At 39.0% G+C, this 16957-nt stretch overlaps 1 protein-coding gene across 2 annotated transcripts in view; it reads left to right on the top strand.

Annotated features, from left to right (window-relative positions):
• The first annotated feature begins 25 nt into the window (after positions 1–25).
• The window catches only part of JSRP1 (junctional sarcoplasmic reticulum protein 1), a 602745-nt gene continuing 585813 nt past the window's right edge, over positions 26–16957 (top strand). For both annotated transcript variants that reach the window (XM_044090772.1, XM_044090771.1), the window contains exon 1: positions 26–91. The gene's annotated coding sequence lies outside the window, so the exon portion shown is untranslated. The remainder of the gene's footprint in view (positions 92–16957) is intronic.

Below are 16957 nucleotides of genomic sequence, written 5' to 3'. Positions count from 1 at the left end.
CACGCCTCCTAGTGATGCGCGAACGCAATGACGCACTCCTTGTGTAAGAGAGCATATCACCGTTTGCCGGTACGCTGAAAGAGATTGACAGGTGATGTGTTATGGCCTTTATGTTAATAGTATATATTGAATGGTCTGATTCTGTGGGGGTACAAACTCTTTGGGAATATTTATTATTTGTATTTGAATGCAGTCTGATTTGTGACGCACTAAATAACAATCGGTTCTGTATTAGTAAAAGACGGTTGAGTAGTATCCGAAATATTTAATGATTTTATAATGCTTTATACGTGACAGGAATGGTCCCCGGTCCTATCTCAAGAGTTTACAATGGATTGTTGTACTAGGGGCTGTAGTCATATAATAAATATTACCGTAATCTTCAACTTGCCTTATCGTCAAACCATTTATCTTTACTCAGAACCCTATGCCCCACAACCAGTTTTCACCAATACCTGAATAGTTTTACTTGCATCTCCGAGGCACATACGTGACACTGCTCGCCACCTCACCTCAAGTCTCATACTTCTCAACTGTCCAGAATTTCGCAGAATGTCCAGATTCGAGGCACATATTTTTGGTCTGTACCTCATAAAATTTGTGTTCTTTTGACAAATCACTAGGGTGATCTAAGGAGTGAAGTTACACCTAAGACATATATATATATATATATATATATATATATATATATATATATGAGTGTCAGACTTCAAATCCTTCAGAAAATGTTTGTTAAAACAAACCTTGTTACTCTAGCAACTTTCATAAGAGCAATATTTAAAACAGGTCCCTTTTTTTGGTACTTTGTCCTCCTTCCCATTTTATCGGGTTTTGTCCAAATTTCTTACATTAAGAGGCTGACAGGTATGCTAATCCTTATGATAACCGTGTACAAGACTGAGCCTGCTAAATACCCCATGTCTTAACTGAGGTCTATATTACTATATCGAATGGTAACAATCTCAAATGCTCCTATGTGTGAAAATGCAGGTAAACGAACTTGCTATTATGGGGGCCAGCATACATATCACACAGCACAGGTCAGCAGAGAATAATGATCTCATTTATTGCAGAAAACACAAGAGGGAGGTCCTGTCTCCTCAAACAATCGTACCTTGAATCACTTATACCATTTTTGATCAAATGCAGTAGTGTTGTAGCTACTACGATATGGCCACTGACCAACTGAAAATAAACACTACAGCATTACGTTTGCTAACTAAGAGATTCCTGACTCTTTCTGTTCCTTTCCATATTAGGCACACATTTCGAATTCTAGAAAAGAGCCTTCTGTACTTGCCATGTTGGCACTTTTGTGTTGGCAGGAAATAAATAATCAAAATCAGACTAAAACAATCGGGAATCCATCTTGATTTGCTCTTGCATTGGTGATACTAAGTCTTCTACAAAAGCAGCTGACAGCCTGCTGGCTGCCACTCCTGTAGGTTCTGGATGTCCAAAAAGGCTTCAGATGCATCCGTTATGCATTACAAATATGCATCAAAATATTCATTTTTTTCTGTACAATGGTCTTAATTATTGCCCAATTAGGTGTTGGGGGGGGGGCATGCTGTAGTAATTCCATTTAATAAATTTCTAGCAGAAAGAAATCCATTGTCTATGTGCTTTGGAATATTATCGCCTATATTTGATTTTTCCCATATTTTTCTGAAAATGTGAGGGGGTGTTGAGGTTTTCAGAACTGTTCAAAACCAACTCCACACAAGTACAGTGTAGTACACAATCAAAATAAACAGCAAATCAAAACAAAAAGGACAGCACTCTATTGTCCGCAGCAGTTATTCTTGTTGTTTATTTCCAGCAAAAACAGATCATACTATAAAAAGAATGAATAACAAACAAGACTGGTTTCGGCATGAAATGGCTTTTCAGTGTTAAATAACGTAAACCAGAAAAACAAGATTTAAATAGGAAAGCACATGCTACCAATAACAAATCAAAAGTGCTCATTTAACCATGGTGAAAATAAACCCCCAACCTAATAATTCAGGATTTTTCTTTATAACTTAAAATATTATGCTAACCCATTTTATTATTTTTATTATACATAATTCTGTCAATCACACAAAAAGTAAAACTGGCTGAAGGATGTTTTTAGACATGTTTATACAGGGCATTAGATAGCCATCCACACTTAGTATCACTTAAATGTTCCAAAATTTGCACCCTGAAATGGCGAGAAGTCTGTCCAGTATAAATGGCTTAACATGTGCAAGTGGCCAAATAAATGACCCAATCAGAACTGCAATTACCAAAGACATAAATATCAAATACCTTGGGAGTATTCTTTGATGTAAATTGCTTAGTTTTACAAACATACTTACAAAAGGAACAATGCCCACATGGTTGGCACCCTTTTAAAAAAATCACCTTTCATAGTTTGTTGCAAACTGGTCCGACGATAAGTTTTTTATAATGATTAAGCCACTTAGCCACGGTTTTACTCCTCCGATAAGAAAAGAGGCATCTTGAAGGAATTAATTCACTTAACCTGTTGTCAGTCAACAATACATCCCAATGTTTTTGCACTATGTCCATAAAAGTCTTTAGATTGTTACCATAACTGGTAAGCAATCTAATTTTACTATCTACAGTTTTTTCTTTGTATTTTAACAGTTCAACCCTATTGACATTATCCACTGTTTTTGTACTTTGTGATATACTATGATGGTCATAACCCCTATTGCAGAATCTGTTGACCATGTCAACATTTTGTCGATTTAAATCACTACTAAAGGAACAAATCTGGTTAAGCCTCAACAATTGAGATTTTGGAATATTTTTAATAACATGATGTGGATGGCAGCTGGTGGCATGTAACAATTTATTAAACTGTGGATATTTCGTATATACATTACTTTTTAAACTACCATCATCATTTACCATCACCTCCACATCCACAAATGTAATTTGTTTGAGGTCTGACTTAATTGTAAAATTTATTCCCCATTTGTTTTCATTTAAATAGTCAACAAATTCCCACAAATATACAAGATTCGATCTCCAAACTAACTAGCAGTCATCCAGGTATCTTCCCCAATTGTCCATTTCATCCAGAAAAATGTTATGAGAATTATCATATTTAATTTGCCTTTCAATAAAACCAGTAAATAAACCCACATGTATTGGGGCAAAATGTGCCCCCATTGTGGTTCCCTTAAGTTGGAAATAACATTCACCATGGAAATAAAAGACATTCTTGGTTAAAACATGCTCCACAAGACAAAGAAGAAAGGTATTAAAGCCTGGGCTATACAAAGATAATCGGTCAAGTCAATATTCTAAGGCCATAAGGCCCGCCCAATGGGGAATATTGGTTTGTAAAGAACTCACATCCAAAGTGCATAAATACAATCCTTCATCTATCTGTGTGACTTGTATAATATTAAAAAAATTGGGAGTATCTTGGATACGGGAATGTACCCCTTACAGTAATGGTTTCAGATAGTGGGTTAAATATATGGATAAAGGTTCTGTCAATGATCCATGCCCAGAAACAATTGGTCTTCCAGCAGGATGGGTAAAATCCTTATGAATCTTTGGCAACAAATAAAAATGTTGTTGAACAGGATCCTGTACAGTTAAATGAAAAACAACTTTCTTAGTTATTATACCCTTTTCCATACCCAGCTGTAAAAAAACAATTATGTAAATTGGCCTTAAATTTCGGATTCGGATCTATATACATTCTCTAATAAAATTGATGATCAGAAAGTTGTTTCCGAGCTTCTTCCAAGTACATCACCCAATCCCAAACCACTAGAGCACCACCCTTGTCAACTGTAGTTATCACCAAGAGTTTGTTGTTCTTAAGATCTTTGAGAGCTTTATTGTTGGTTCCTGAAAAGATTGCTTTTATTAGTACAATGATTGTAAATAGGTCCAAAATTAAAACGCAAATCTTTTAACACTTGCTGTTGAAATAAAGTAACATATTTATTAGGAGGTGGAACAAAAGTAGACCATTTAAAGGTGAACGCCCTGTTAGCCCCATCCAAAGGATGCTCCTTTCCATGAAAATATAACTTGAGATTCAGTAATCTACAAAATCTTCATTGCATTCCATGGGTGTACTACCTTTATGGTGGATTCAGCTTCACTAACCAGAGTGGCTGCAGGATTACATATGTCTTTCAAGGGGTATGTTTGTGTATTTGGTGCACCAGTATCAGTGGAAGAATCAGAGTCTGTTTCTTCCTCTGTGTTTTATTTAAGAGGTGGGGTCCACTGATATTCTTCTCTTTCAATAACTATTGGAAACTGTGTAACCAATTATTTGATCTTTTTTAAGGGCTTTGTTTTAAGTGGAGTGCTTTTATTAGCAAATTGGTTTAGTTTTCCTACATGCTTTGTGCTAGCTCCTTGTCTGTATTTGTGATGTAATTATTTCCCTTTATTGGTTATTTGTATTAATATTTGATATGATGGTATTGTGGTTGATGGTGGTTGTCATTGTTGTCTTAAGTCTGAAATTGTAAACCAACCCATGGGGATGGGTAGAAGTATAGAAGTAATCTGTACTGTGTCTGGGGAAGTAGAAGATGTTTCAATAAGATGTATCTCTACCTGCCTTCTCAGAGAGGGAGGGCTATCAACTTCACAAGAACCAAGTTAATTCTGAGGTGGAGGAGGGGCCAGTTCTCATCCGAAGAGTTTGGCTGCATAACTTTTCTAATTGCCTTAAAGGATGCATACCCGAGGAATGTAATTTTTCATTTGCACATTCTCATTCCAAAGGGATATATATGCAACTGTAATTATAAACCCACTCTCATACTGGTAAGGAATCATCTCTGTTCCTTTTTTGTTTTTTTTGTTTTGATTAAAACCTGCTCTCATACTTGAGATGAATACTCTGTCCTTCTGACAGGGATATTCTGTCCCTGTGACTAGGATAGAGTATTCATCTTATTTTATGATTAGATCTCAGACACGTGCCATCAAAGAAACTTGCAGTCTTATTTTAACTGTCCACTTATTTCTTACATTTAATTTCCTAGCTCTCGTACAGTTTACCTGCTTATATACAATTGTATATAATGTACTGGTTGTTAGTAAAGCTTACCTGTAGAGATTGCAAACTCTGCTGAAGGTAAGAAAAATAAAATGATGTACTGACACAGTAGAAACTTGCCTGATATAAAACCTGTCACGGTTGGTCCAGTGGCAATTTCTGATGCAACAGCACAAAAATGCCTTGAAGAATCAGAGATTGTATGGTAGCAAACTGTTAAGGTACAAAATAACTTTCACACAACACAGTTCAGCAGCGAATAATAATCTCATTTATTGCAGAGAACACATGTATGTGGGGGACTAGGAAATCAAGGTCCTGTTTTCTCAATCAATTGTACTTTGAATCATTTATACCATTTTTTGACCAAATTCAACATTATTCTAACAACTAAAATTGAGCCACTGATCAATTGAAAATGAACACTACAGAATTAATTTTGCTAAGATCTCCTGGCTATCTGTATTTTTCCATATTAAACACAAGTTCCAAATTCCAGAAAAAAAGCTTTCTACACTTGCCATGTTGGCTGGAAATAAACCATCAAAGGCGGACTAAAATAATTGGGAATAAATCTTGAAATGAAAATGTATTTAAAATGCAAACACTAACATTTTGCTTCCATTTTAACTTCTCCCTTCAAACTTCACTTCCATTTCTTTGAATTTATAAGTAATAATCAAAAGATCTGTTTTCAGCTTGAGAAACCCACAAATACACCTGTTCAAATGCTCAGTGTTCAACATCTACTAAAGGTATATATTTTATACTAAAATAGTTGCCTTTATTTCATATGAATGTAATCTAAATAGCAAATATATGATTAATTATTAATGTATATTACTTAATGTATGTTCTTGCAGTTACTAAAAGTCTTTATAAAAATGATTGTAATATGCTGGAGTTTTTCTCCCTGAGCCTGTTCTGAAAAGGGTTTTTTGAATAAAGCCAGTTGGTCAAACCCAGTAAAAAAATGCAAGATAAAATAAAAATACAAGTACTCACAAACACTTACTGAAGCCCACACACACTCACCTAGCATCTAAAAAATGGAGGTGTCAATTAGAGTTTTGCCTGTTTTACAAACACTTAATAAATGTATGCATTGTTTTAAGCTCTTTCTTTTGAAACTATTAGTAAATATTGTTTCACAGTAGGAAACCTCTTTAAAGTTACATATTTGTTTTTGGAGGTGTTAATTTAAGCAGTTGTTTACATGATATAGTCTGGAAAAGCCACTATGTTTCTGTGGTGCTGTGAAACACGTATGCAGTAGAATACAAAAAGTATGCCTGGCTAAACTATTGTTTGGATCACTTAATAAAATTGAGCACTTTGTTGAGCAATGAAATTACAATATCTATGTCCCAGTATTTGTTGGATTTTCAGAATGTTCATTTTTGTTTTCATTTGTTAACTTTTTTGTTCTGTACCGTTTTACCAAATTTAAAAATAAATCTGCGCTGAGTATAAAGTGCACTGTTTTTGCTGATTATGTGAAGCATGTGACTCACAGGCTTATGAGTACCTATGGTTAAAAACAGAAGGCATGAGGACTTGCATGTATTCTAAGTTCAGAAGGTAGCGCGTCAAATCATAAAGGCAGCGCTGACACACACACACACAGACGTGTGTGTATATATATATATATATATATATATATATATATATATGTGTGTGTGTGTACTGGGGTAGTACACTGATCAATACTGACCAATTTCAGGCACAGCCCAGGTGAAATACTAAACATTTCACAAGCTAAAATACAGAAATGTAAGCAACAAGAGAATATTTTAGACTAATTACATAGAAAAAACTGCGTATACATTCTAGTGAACAAGCACAGTGCAGTGTACAATCAAGAAGAGTGTAATGTACAATATATACATTAGCTTCTAAAGTGGGTCAGTCTTGAGAGAGGAGACTAGAAGAGGTTTGGAAAGGAGATAGGTTTGGTGATATGTCCTGGGTTGAAGCAGGAGCATTTGGCTTGGATGAAAAAATGCTTTTTGAATTGCATTCTGAATTTGGAATAAATGTCGATTTTCTTAATGTCAATGGGGAAAGCTTGTCATAGAGTAGATGCATGAGAGGAGGAATCATGTGTAGTGCTGTGGAGTTTGGTTCTATGGGTAATGAGAGTTGGTGTGGCTTATGAGTAGTGCCTCATGTTGCATGAGGAGATTATTTTGTGAAGTCTAGCTGCAAGAGGAGTAAATGTGTGCAGATGGAGTAGTTGGTAGAGTTTGGATCCTAAAAGTAGGTTACATCTTTGCTTTATAGGTAGCCATTTAGCTTTTCTCTAGGATGATACAATTATACTCTCAGAGGTGAGTTTGGAATAAATCAGAAGATGTTGTTAATGATAGTCTGGAGTGTGGCAATGTTTTTCTTGAAAGCAGAAGGAAAACTTGGGAGCCCATGTTCAAGCTGACAAAGAACTCATTTGCTAATGGCAGTTCTGGCTTGTTAGGATAGAAAATGGGAAATATTTTCCTAGTAGTATGCTTGATAACAGTTAGTAAATCTTTGTGAAACAAATTTAGTGCTTAATGTGGAAGTCCTAAGCAATGTAACAAATGCAGTTGATGACATTTTTCCTAAAAAGCTTTGATTTTTAGTTTGTTTCTTATAATGCTTCATGTCTCCCTGACTAAACAATACAATGGATGAGAACAATTGTTCTGTCTATTGTGGCAGCCATGTATGTTGTTGAATTTGAAAGACAAAGTGCTCAGTCATAGTTTTCCATTAAAGTCTGAAGAAGTCTAACACTAGATGAAAGCACTTACTGAATAAGTTGCTGTTGTGCTAGTTAATTAAAGCTGTGTTGTGACGATTTCACTTGGAATTTTTGCTGTGTTGCTGTGTTGTTGAGTTTACATGCTGCTACTATAGTTTTCCATCATCTTTCAATAATGCACACAAGTGGTAAAAGTCAGTGGCCGGTATGTATAGTCCAGGGCTTCGCAAATGACTTCGGTTATCTGCGATCAGCAACACTACACAGATATGCAGATAAGGTTAGCGAAGGTCATTTGCAATTAATACAGAATAGCAATAACTTTTTGAAAATATGCTTATTTCTCACAAAAGAGTAAGTTCTATAAAGTTCTGCATTGCAAAGTTGAGAATCACTTCCCAAAAGCATGAGGGTTTATATAACTCTTTTTTCACATATAGCAGGCGAGAGCATCTGATAGCAGTCACACTTAAAACATTTAAGGAAATCTGCAGACTGCAACACACTTAAAATGTATTTTTTCAAAAAGAAAAGGGGTTTATAATGTTTTATATAGGGGTATCCTTTTGTGGACACCCTGATAGTTTTATTAAAGAATAAAAAGGGGGAGATATGAGAGATTGAAAAAGGGGAGACAAAACAAAGAGGGGAACACACATGGGAAACCTCAAGAGAGTTTATGCTGAAGAGGTGGAGGAAGATGGGCACAATATTTTTGTCAGGGGTCAGACCCCCCCCCATTTTTTCAAATATTGTTTATGTGCGAGGGTAGTATTGGTGAGGAATAGGTAAGAGGATGTAGGAAAAGGGCTAAGCAAAGAAGAGCTGAAGAAGTGCCAGCTAAAGTCCCAGTCCACACAGTCTCAAACATGTCTGCCGCCAGATGGTGTTGCAGTGGAGGTCCTCGATGTTGAGTAATTAGGGGCCTGTGTTGGTGCACCAACTGGGAGTGTGTGTCTTCTACACACTGAAGAGAGACTTATACTGTCTGAATTCTGCTGTTCACTACCTCCACCAGTGCATCCTCTATTAAGCTCTGAAGCCCCCTTTCTGTGAGGCTTGCCAGGCAGCCACATGTTGAAGTGCCTACAAGACTGGTGCCCTCAATTCAACTCTGTGAGGACGCCCCCAGACAGGCAGAGGGTGATCTGTCCCTAGTTTGGGAGCTACATGCCTGACCTGCAGCTGAGGGATTTGAAGCTATAAAAAGGGAAATAAATGGAAGAGAAACAAACAGTAAAGGAGAAAGAAATGCATAATCAGAAGAAAATCAGAGAAAAAAGGGCGGGGAGAGACAAAACAGAAAAAAAAGCACAATACGTTTGCACAATGATGTTTACATGCAATTTCATGTACTATTGAAATATTGCAGTAAAATCTTTATTGAAGTAAAACTTGTGTAGAGGAAGTGCTCATGTATGCAATGGGTTAGTGATTTGGGAACTGCTTTTGTACTTGTGAAGAATGGTACGTTTAATGGTTATGCATACTTTAGATGAATTCATATGGCAAGGGGAGAGTGTGTGTCTCTCAAGTTATGTACATACAATACATTCAATACAGTAATAAAAATACCTTTTGAAATTATCAGAAGTAATTAGGTTAAAGCAGTAACATTATCTTGAATTGTAATAGTTTCACTTGCATTTCTTTCATCTGCAAAGCTATAAAAATAATTTTTTACTACTAGTACAGAAAAGAGTTATAAAAAGAGTACACCAGTTATACACACACATATTTTTTTTTGTTTTTCTAGTAATATAATGTTTTTAAATTTTTTTGTATGCTTTTTATACATGTTACAAACTAGTAAGACAGAATTCTGTTAAACTTAGTTTTACTTATCACAAAATTCAACAAGTCTTTCTACTCTTCACTGTTGTTACTGGTGATTATATTGTATTTCTTATTCTTCAGAGATAATTAAAAGAGAGAAGGCAATTCTTGTTTACCTGTGTGTACATTTATATCTACATTTGTCTATATTTTTGTCTAAGCAATAACTCCTTTTGTTTTTTTTTTTCTCTTACATATGCATAACTGTATGAATTTGTACATTACCATGCCAACATTCCTTACTATGCAAGAGCAAATGAGTATAAAATGTGTGTGGCATGTTGTTTTCAAAATACATGTGACACTGTGTTCAGGTATAAATAATTCACAAACAGAAATGTAGCAATTCATGGAAGTTTGCATTTTCTTTTCTGTACAAATGTGGCTGTTTTGATAGGTAATGTTGAAGTAAAACAACATTTCTCAGTAAAGTGCATGCTGGTCATTCACTTGACATAGCAACCCCCACTTTTGTCCCCCCAACCTCTATTCTAACTAGTGTGTGGTGGCTGAGAGTTCAGCCATGTTGTATGTGCAGGTAGAAATACCTTTGAACAAACAACTGTGTTAAACAACTGTTTTAGTTATATTTCTATGGCCTACACAAAACTGTCTTCATGTAATGTAATTATGAAGTAATTGTATGCAATAGTAATACATTTTAAATGTATAATTGTAATTTAAATTTTTTATTTAAATATTCGGTCACAAATACTTCTACTTGTAACCCAGTGTATAAGTTATAGAGTTACATGTGCAGATTATTATTTTAATAAACTTATGTGACATTTTTATATACTATAAAAATGAGTGGGAAGCACTGAGCAGCCTATTTGTCCATTTTGGAGTGGTATCAGCCAGAAACTAGTAGTCCATTGGTCATTTTGGGTAAATTCCCAGCTCTTTTCAACCCCCTGCTATAAAGCACGCTAAAGCTCGCTTTAGCGCGGAGTTGCCACAGGAGCACACAAGAGCAGCGGCGGTTAATTGGGGTTAAACTATTCAGGCTACCTAAAGTCAACTCTTCATTTTTTCCCTTAAAACAGCTCTTCTTGAACTCTACTTCTAACCAAAACAGCCTATTCTCTATCTGAAAGATCCAGCTCTACTTGATTCCTAAGGAGACTATTCTCTAGCTGGGAAGCTTGCACTTGCTCCTAAAGTACTTTCTACTCTGATATAGCACTTTTTTATTATACATAGTACCCCACCAGCCTAAAACCCCTCTTTCAATCACCCACATCCCTCGAAGTCTTTTCAAACTCAATTAACAGAAAGTTCTTTGTCCTCTCCTTCTAGCATGTCGAGGGGTCAGTTGCTAGCGTCCTCTCCTGCCCAGCTGGTGAATCTGGGAATATTGAGGCAATGTTACAATTGCCTCATGTACACAGACAACCCTCTCCTTCTCCCACAAAACACAAATATATGCGAGAGATGCAACTATATAGCCAAACTGGAGGCCGAGCTCTCTCAACACAAGACTGGCAAGACCAGACAGCAGGAGAAGGAAACCACACACACCACAAACCCAGTCTCACATAGTACTATCACAATTTCAAATCATACACATAAACACACAAAGACATACTCGGAGGCTCTGATCAAAAATCTACCAAAACAGCAGAGGCCACCAAAGCAGACACCCAAACAACTGCCACCTCATGACACAACACATGCAACACATAGACCACAAAGTCAGTGTGCCAAACAGTCACAGCCCTTAAGGCCAAACACAATGCCAGACACACTTGTCATAGGTGACTCCATAGTCAGACACACTGACATCCCACTCACCAGATTGAGTAAGGAGAAGGTCACAGTAAGCTGCCTGTCGGGCGCTAGAATCCGCCACATAACGCAAGCACTCAGGTCACTCAACAGCAAGTACAAGTATGACTCAGTCATTGTCCATGCTGGTGTGAATGACCTGAGATGTACCTCCCTGGACTACATGAAAAGAGACATAGAGGAGCTCTCTGATTATGTAGCCAAGCAGGTGTGACCCTGACCCTGAGCAGTATCCCACCTTCACCAAGAATGATGTCACAATACAGAGACAAGATGATCAGCTTTAATAATTGGCTTAATCTCTGGTGTCATTCAAAGGGGATCCAATGTCTGTCTGCCTGGGATGACGTGCTGGACAAGCCACGCTGCTTCGCAAGGGACGGCTTGCACCTGTCCCCCCTGGGCTTCCGGATATTGGCAAAGGCTCTTGCCACCCCCATAGTGCCTTTTTTAGGCAAGGCTCAAATTCTAAACCTACCACCCTAGAACACAAAAAAGAAAATAAACTAAGGGTAATGCTGCTCAATGCCAGAAGTCTAAACCTCAAGATGCACGCACTCGAAGCCCTTCTCAGTATGGAGAACATTGATGTCTGTGCTGTGACTGAAACCTGGTTCAAGGCTCCTGAGAGCACCCCGGCACTATCAGGTTTTACCTCATATCATGTGTTCCGGCCCCAAAATCCGGACCACACCAAGAAAGGAGGGGTGTATCCATATTCATCAAGGATACCCACACCTCCAGGTTGGTGGCAACATACGAAGCATCGGAGACCATCCAGGTGCAAGTAACCGTAGGAAAGACTGCTCAGCAATTTGTAGCATGTTACAGGCCACCCTCTCAAACTCAGGAACATCACACAGCTTTCCTGAAAACACTCGAGGGGATAAATGTATCTCCAAACACCATCATATTAGGTGATTTCAACTACACGAATATAGACTGGGATCATTACTCAAGCCCCAACACTCTAGCCCAAAGGTTCCTAGAGTTCATAAACTCAAATGCCATGGAACAACTAGTCACCATCCCCACAAGAGGAGAAAACATACTGTTCAGCACCAGAGGTGTACCCCTCATTGGTGAGATCAGATCATAAACTAATCTCACTGGAAGTCCACATCCCGCCCCCACCCCAGATAAAAAATACCACAGTGAAGAACTTCTCAAAAGCCAACTTCACACTTCTTAAGACTGGTGTGGTTTCCTTCAAGGCCCCCGAGCCAGCGGAAACCATTACCCAAACAGCTGAATCACTTACAAATGGCTTCTATCAGCACCTCCAGGACTGCATGGATCAGGCAATCCCAAACAAAACAAAGACTTTTTGCACCAAAGGCAAGCGCCCAGTCTGGTGGACCCCAGCCATTAACAAGCTCTACAATAAAAGGAGAAAGCTACTACAAGATAGAGCAAAATCCTTAAAAGGGAAGACACCCTTGATCACTATAAGTAAAAAACTACGATTGCTCATAAAATCATCCAAGGCAAATTTTGAAAGAAAAGTCGCTAAGGACTCAAAAGACAATCATAAGGCCTTTTTAGCTATGTTAGAAACCTGGGAGGAAACTCCCAGATATGCTCAGAATTAGTTCAAAATGATGTAAAAATCACTGAACCAACAGACATTGCCAACATACTGGCTGACAGGTTCAGTGCAAATTTCCCAAAAGGAGAGATATCTATCCCAGCGGATTGTAGCCTCCCACACATCTCAAATGCTCAGGTGAACACTGCTCTCTCCAAGGCAAAAAACACAGCATCTATGGGACCAGATGGTGTCCCGGTTGTGTGCTCCACGAACTCAATGAGGAATTAAACCCGCTGTTAGGGCAGCTGTTTAATCTTAGCCTCACCTCAGGATACGTACCCAAGGAGTGGCGTACGGCAACTGTGGTCCCACTTTACAAAGGCGGTGCCTCCACTGACCCTGGTAATTACCGCTCCATCAGCTTGACAAGCCTAGTCTGCAAAGCTATGGAGAGGATCATAATGGAACTCATAAATAAAGACATAGGGGACTTACAGACATTGGATCCAACCCAGTTTGGCTTTGTCAAGGGCAGATCATGCCTTTTAAACTTGGTTGATTTTTTTGAAACAGTCACCAAGGCCATTGATGAGGGCAAGGCAGTCCACACAGCCTACCTTGACCTTGCAAAAGCTTTTGAGACAATACCCCACTCGGGTATCATAGAAAAACTCACCAACTTAAATGTAAACCCATACGTCACAAGATGGGTAGCAAACTGGCTAAGTGACAGAACCCACAGGGTCAGAGTGGCTGGCGCCATGTCAGACTCCAAGCCGGTCACATGTGGTCAGTCCTAGGCCCCCTCTTGTTCGGCATCTACTTTTCAGAAGTACAGGCAAACACAGGAGGATTATGGCTGACTAAGTTTGCAGATGACTGCAAACTGGGCGCCATAGTTGAAAACACATCAGACACAGATATCCTCCAGAAGGGTCTTATAGAAACGGATAACTGGTGCCAGAGCCATGGCCTAAAGTTAAACGCCAAAAAATGCATAGTCATACCCTTCGGGAAAAACAAGGTTACCCCTAGCTACCATATAGGTGGCAATCCACTAAGCACAGAAGAGGTTATCAGGGATCTGGGGACCCAGGTTGACAGTAACCTTTCATTTGACACCCACGTTGCCAATGTGGTTAGGAAAACCTTCTACATTGCCCACCTGATCATGAAGGGATTCACATCTAGATCAAGGGAGGTCATTGTTCCCCTGTACTCATCACTCACCAGACCAATGATTGAGTACAATGCCCCATTCGGAATGTATCTTACCCGACACCTGCAGCAATTGGAAAGGCCCCAAAAGTTCCTCACCAAAAGGATAAAGGGTCTCAAAAATATGTCTTATGCTGCCCAACTGAAGGAACTCCAGCTCTATTCAGTCGCATACCGTCTGCTCAGAGGTGACCTGTGCCTAACATACAAGGCCATATCAAACCCGGAATTGATGGACATGCTCCACCTCAAAAAATCTAAATCCACAAAAAATACAAGAGGAAGAGACTTAAACCTTAACACAGTTATAAATAGGACGTGCTGGAGGGACAGATTCATCACCCAGAGACCCCCTATGCTGTGGAACAAAATCCCAGTACATGTGAGGCAGAGCACCTCGCTGGCCCTGTTCAAGAGAAATCTTGACCAATGGATGGGAGATCGCAGGTTTATCCCTGGGATCACCTCAGTGTCACTGCTGGACAGAGGCATGGTAAACTAATGGGCACAGTACCTTTCAAACTTAAGGGGTGGTGAAAGCCACAAAACTTTGGGCTAGGCTTATAAATGCCCTAGGGCAGATAGCCTAGTATGAACCTATGAACCTATGAACCTATGTTAGCACATTACTGATTTGTTAAATCTGTTAAAAAGACACATATATGATTATACACACATTTATGATTTCCTCTGCATTTCATTATAGCATTACAAGTAATATTTCAAGTACACTTATCCTTTGAAAATACCTGAGTTATGCCAACTTGTTAAACTGTTTTTTTATCTTTAATGTGACTCATTTAAGAAACCAGATTGTTTTTTTTTTTTTTACTTATTATAGAACAACAGCCTTCTCATGGCAACTTGGTCTACCCACTCGACTAGCTGGTCAGTGCTGTGCTTCTGCAGATCATTCTAAAGTTGGCAACACTGCTGGCCAGAGTAGGTTATACCTATCAGGGTTGACTGTTGTTCAACCTGTTCCTTCCAGATATCAAAAATTTTCCACATACTGTGTCTTGTGCAGGCCTCAGTCTTATCCCAATAAGAATAATTAAGAATGCAGATGTGAGGGGTTGATGAATGAAGAGAATGAGAGGGAGAGAAGGTTGGATGATGTGGGGATAGTGAATCATGAAGTGCAATGGATTAGCAAGGAGGAAGTAAGGATAGCTATGAAGAGGATGAAGAATGGAAAGGCTGTTGGTCCAGATGACATACCTGTGGAAGCATGGAGGTGTTTAGGTGAAATGGCAGTGGTGTTTTTAACCAGATTGTTTAATGAAATTTTGGAAAGTGAGAGGATGCCTGAGGAATGGAGAAAAAGTGTTTTTGTACCGACTTTTAAGAATAAGGATGATGTGCAGAGCTGTAGTAACTACAGAGGGATTACACTGATCAGTCACAGCATGAAGTTATGGGAAAGAGTAGTGGAAGCTTGGTTAAGAAGGGACGTGATGATTAGTGATCAGTAGTATGGTTTCATGCCAGGAAAGAGCACTACAGATGTGATGTTTGCTCTGAGAGTGTTGATGGAGAAGTACAGAGAAGGTCAGAAGGAGTTGCATTGTGTTTTTGTAGACTTAGAGAAAGCATATGACAGGCTGCCTAGAGAGGAGTTGTGGGATTGTATGAGGAAGTCGGGAGTGTCAGAGAAGTTTGTAAGAGTGGTACAGGATATGTACGAGGGTAGTGTGACTGCGGTGAGGTCTGCGGTGGGAGTGACAGATGCGTTTAAGGGGGAGGTGGGATTACATCAAGGATCAGCTCTGAGCCCTTTCTTATTTGCAATGATGATGGACAGGTTGACAGACAAGATCAGACAGGAGTCCCCGTGGACTATGATGTTTACAGATGACATTGTGATCTGTAGTGAGAGTAGGGAACAGGTGGAGAAGACCCTGGAGAGATGGAGATATGCTCTAGAGAGAAGAGGAATGAAGGTCAGCAGGACTAAGACAGAATATATGTGTGTGAATGAGAAGGAGGATAGAGGAATGGTGAGGATGCACAGAGTACAGGTGGCGAAGGTGGATGAGTTTAAATACTTGGGATCAATAGTTCAGAGTAATGGTGAGTGTGGAAGAGAGGTAAAGAAGAGAGTACAGCCAGGATGGAGTGGGTGGAGAAGAGTGTCAGGAGTGATTTGTGACAGACGAGTACCAGTAAGAGTGAAAGGGAAGGTCTACAAGAGGGTAATGAGACCAGCTATGTTATACGGGTTGGAGACAGTGGCATTGACAAAAAGGCAGGAGTTAGAGCTGGATGTGGCAGAGTTAAAGATGTTAAGATTTGCACTGGGTTTGACGAGGGTGGACAGGATTAGGAATAAGTATATTAGAGGGTCAGCCCAGGTTGGAAGGTTTGGTGACAAAGCCAGAGAGGCAATATTACATTGGTTCTGAGGAGGGATGCTGACTATATTGGGAAAAAGATGCTAAGGATGAAGCTACCAGGTAACAGGAAAAGAGAACGGCCCAAGATAAGGTTTATGGGTGTGGTGAGAGAGTACATGTAGGTGGTTGGTGTGACAGAGCAAGATGCAGAGGACAGAAAGAAATGGAAACAGATGATCTGCTGTGGCGACCCCTAATGGGAACAGCCAAAAGATGATGATGAAGAAGGCAGATCATTATCATGGTCTCCTTATCAGACTAGCTAGAAGAGCAGTCCTGTGCCTTCACAGGAGTTGACATCTTTCAAAGTGCCAGAACAAGAATGAGGAAAGTATGGTCAGAGATATATGATTATTATGGTTAGAGCCATGCCCTGTGGGGTGTGCCATCACCCTAAACCAAACCATTTT

Source organism: Protopterus annectens, chromosome 13.part0, assembly GCF_019279795.1.
Source record: "Protopterus annectens isolate FY-2018-M chromosome 13.part0, PAN1.0, whole genome shotgun sequence".
NCBI classification, from domain to species: domain Eukaryota; kingdom Metazoa; phylum Chordata; order Ceratodontiformes; family Protopteridae; genus Protopterus; species Protopterus annectens.
This window is presented reverse-complemented; position numbering and strand designations above follow the sequence as displayed.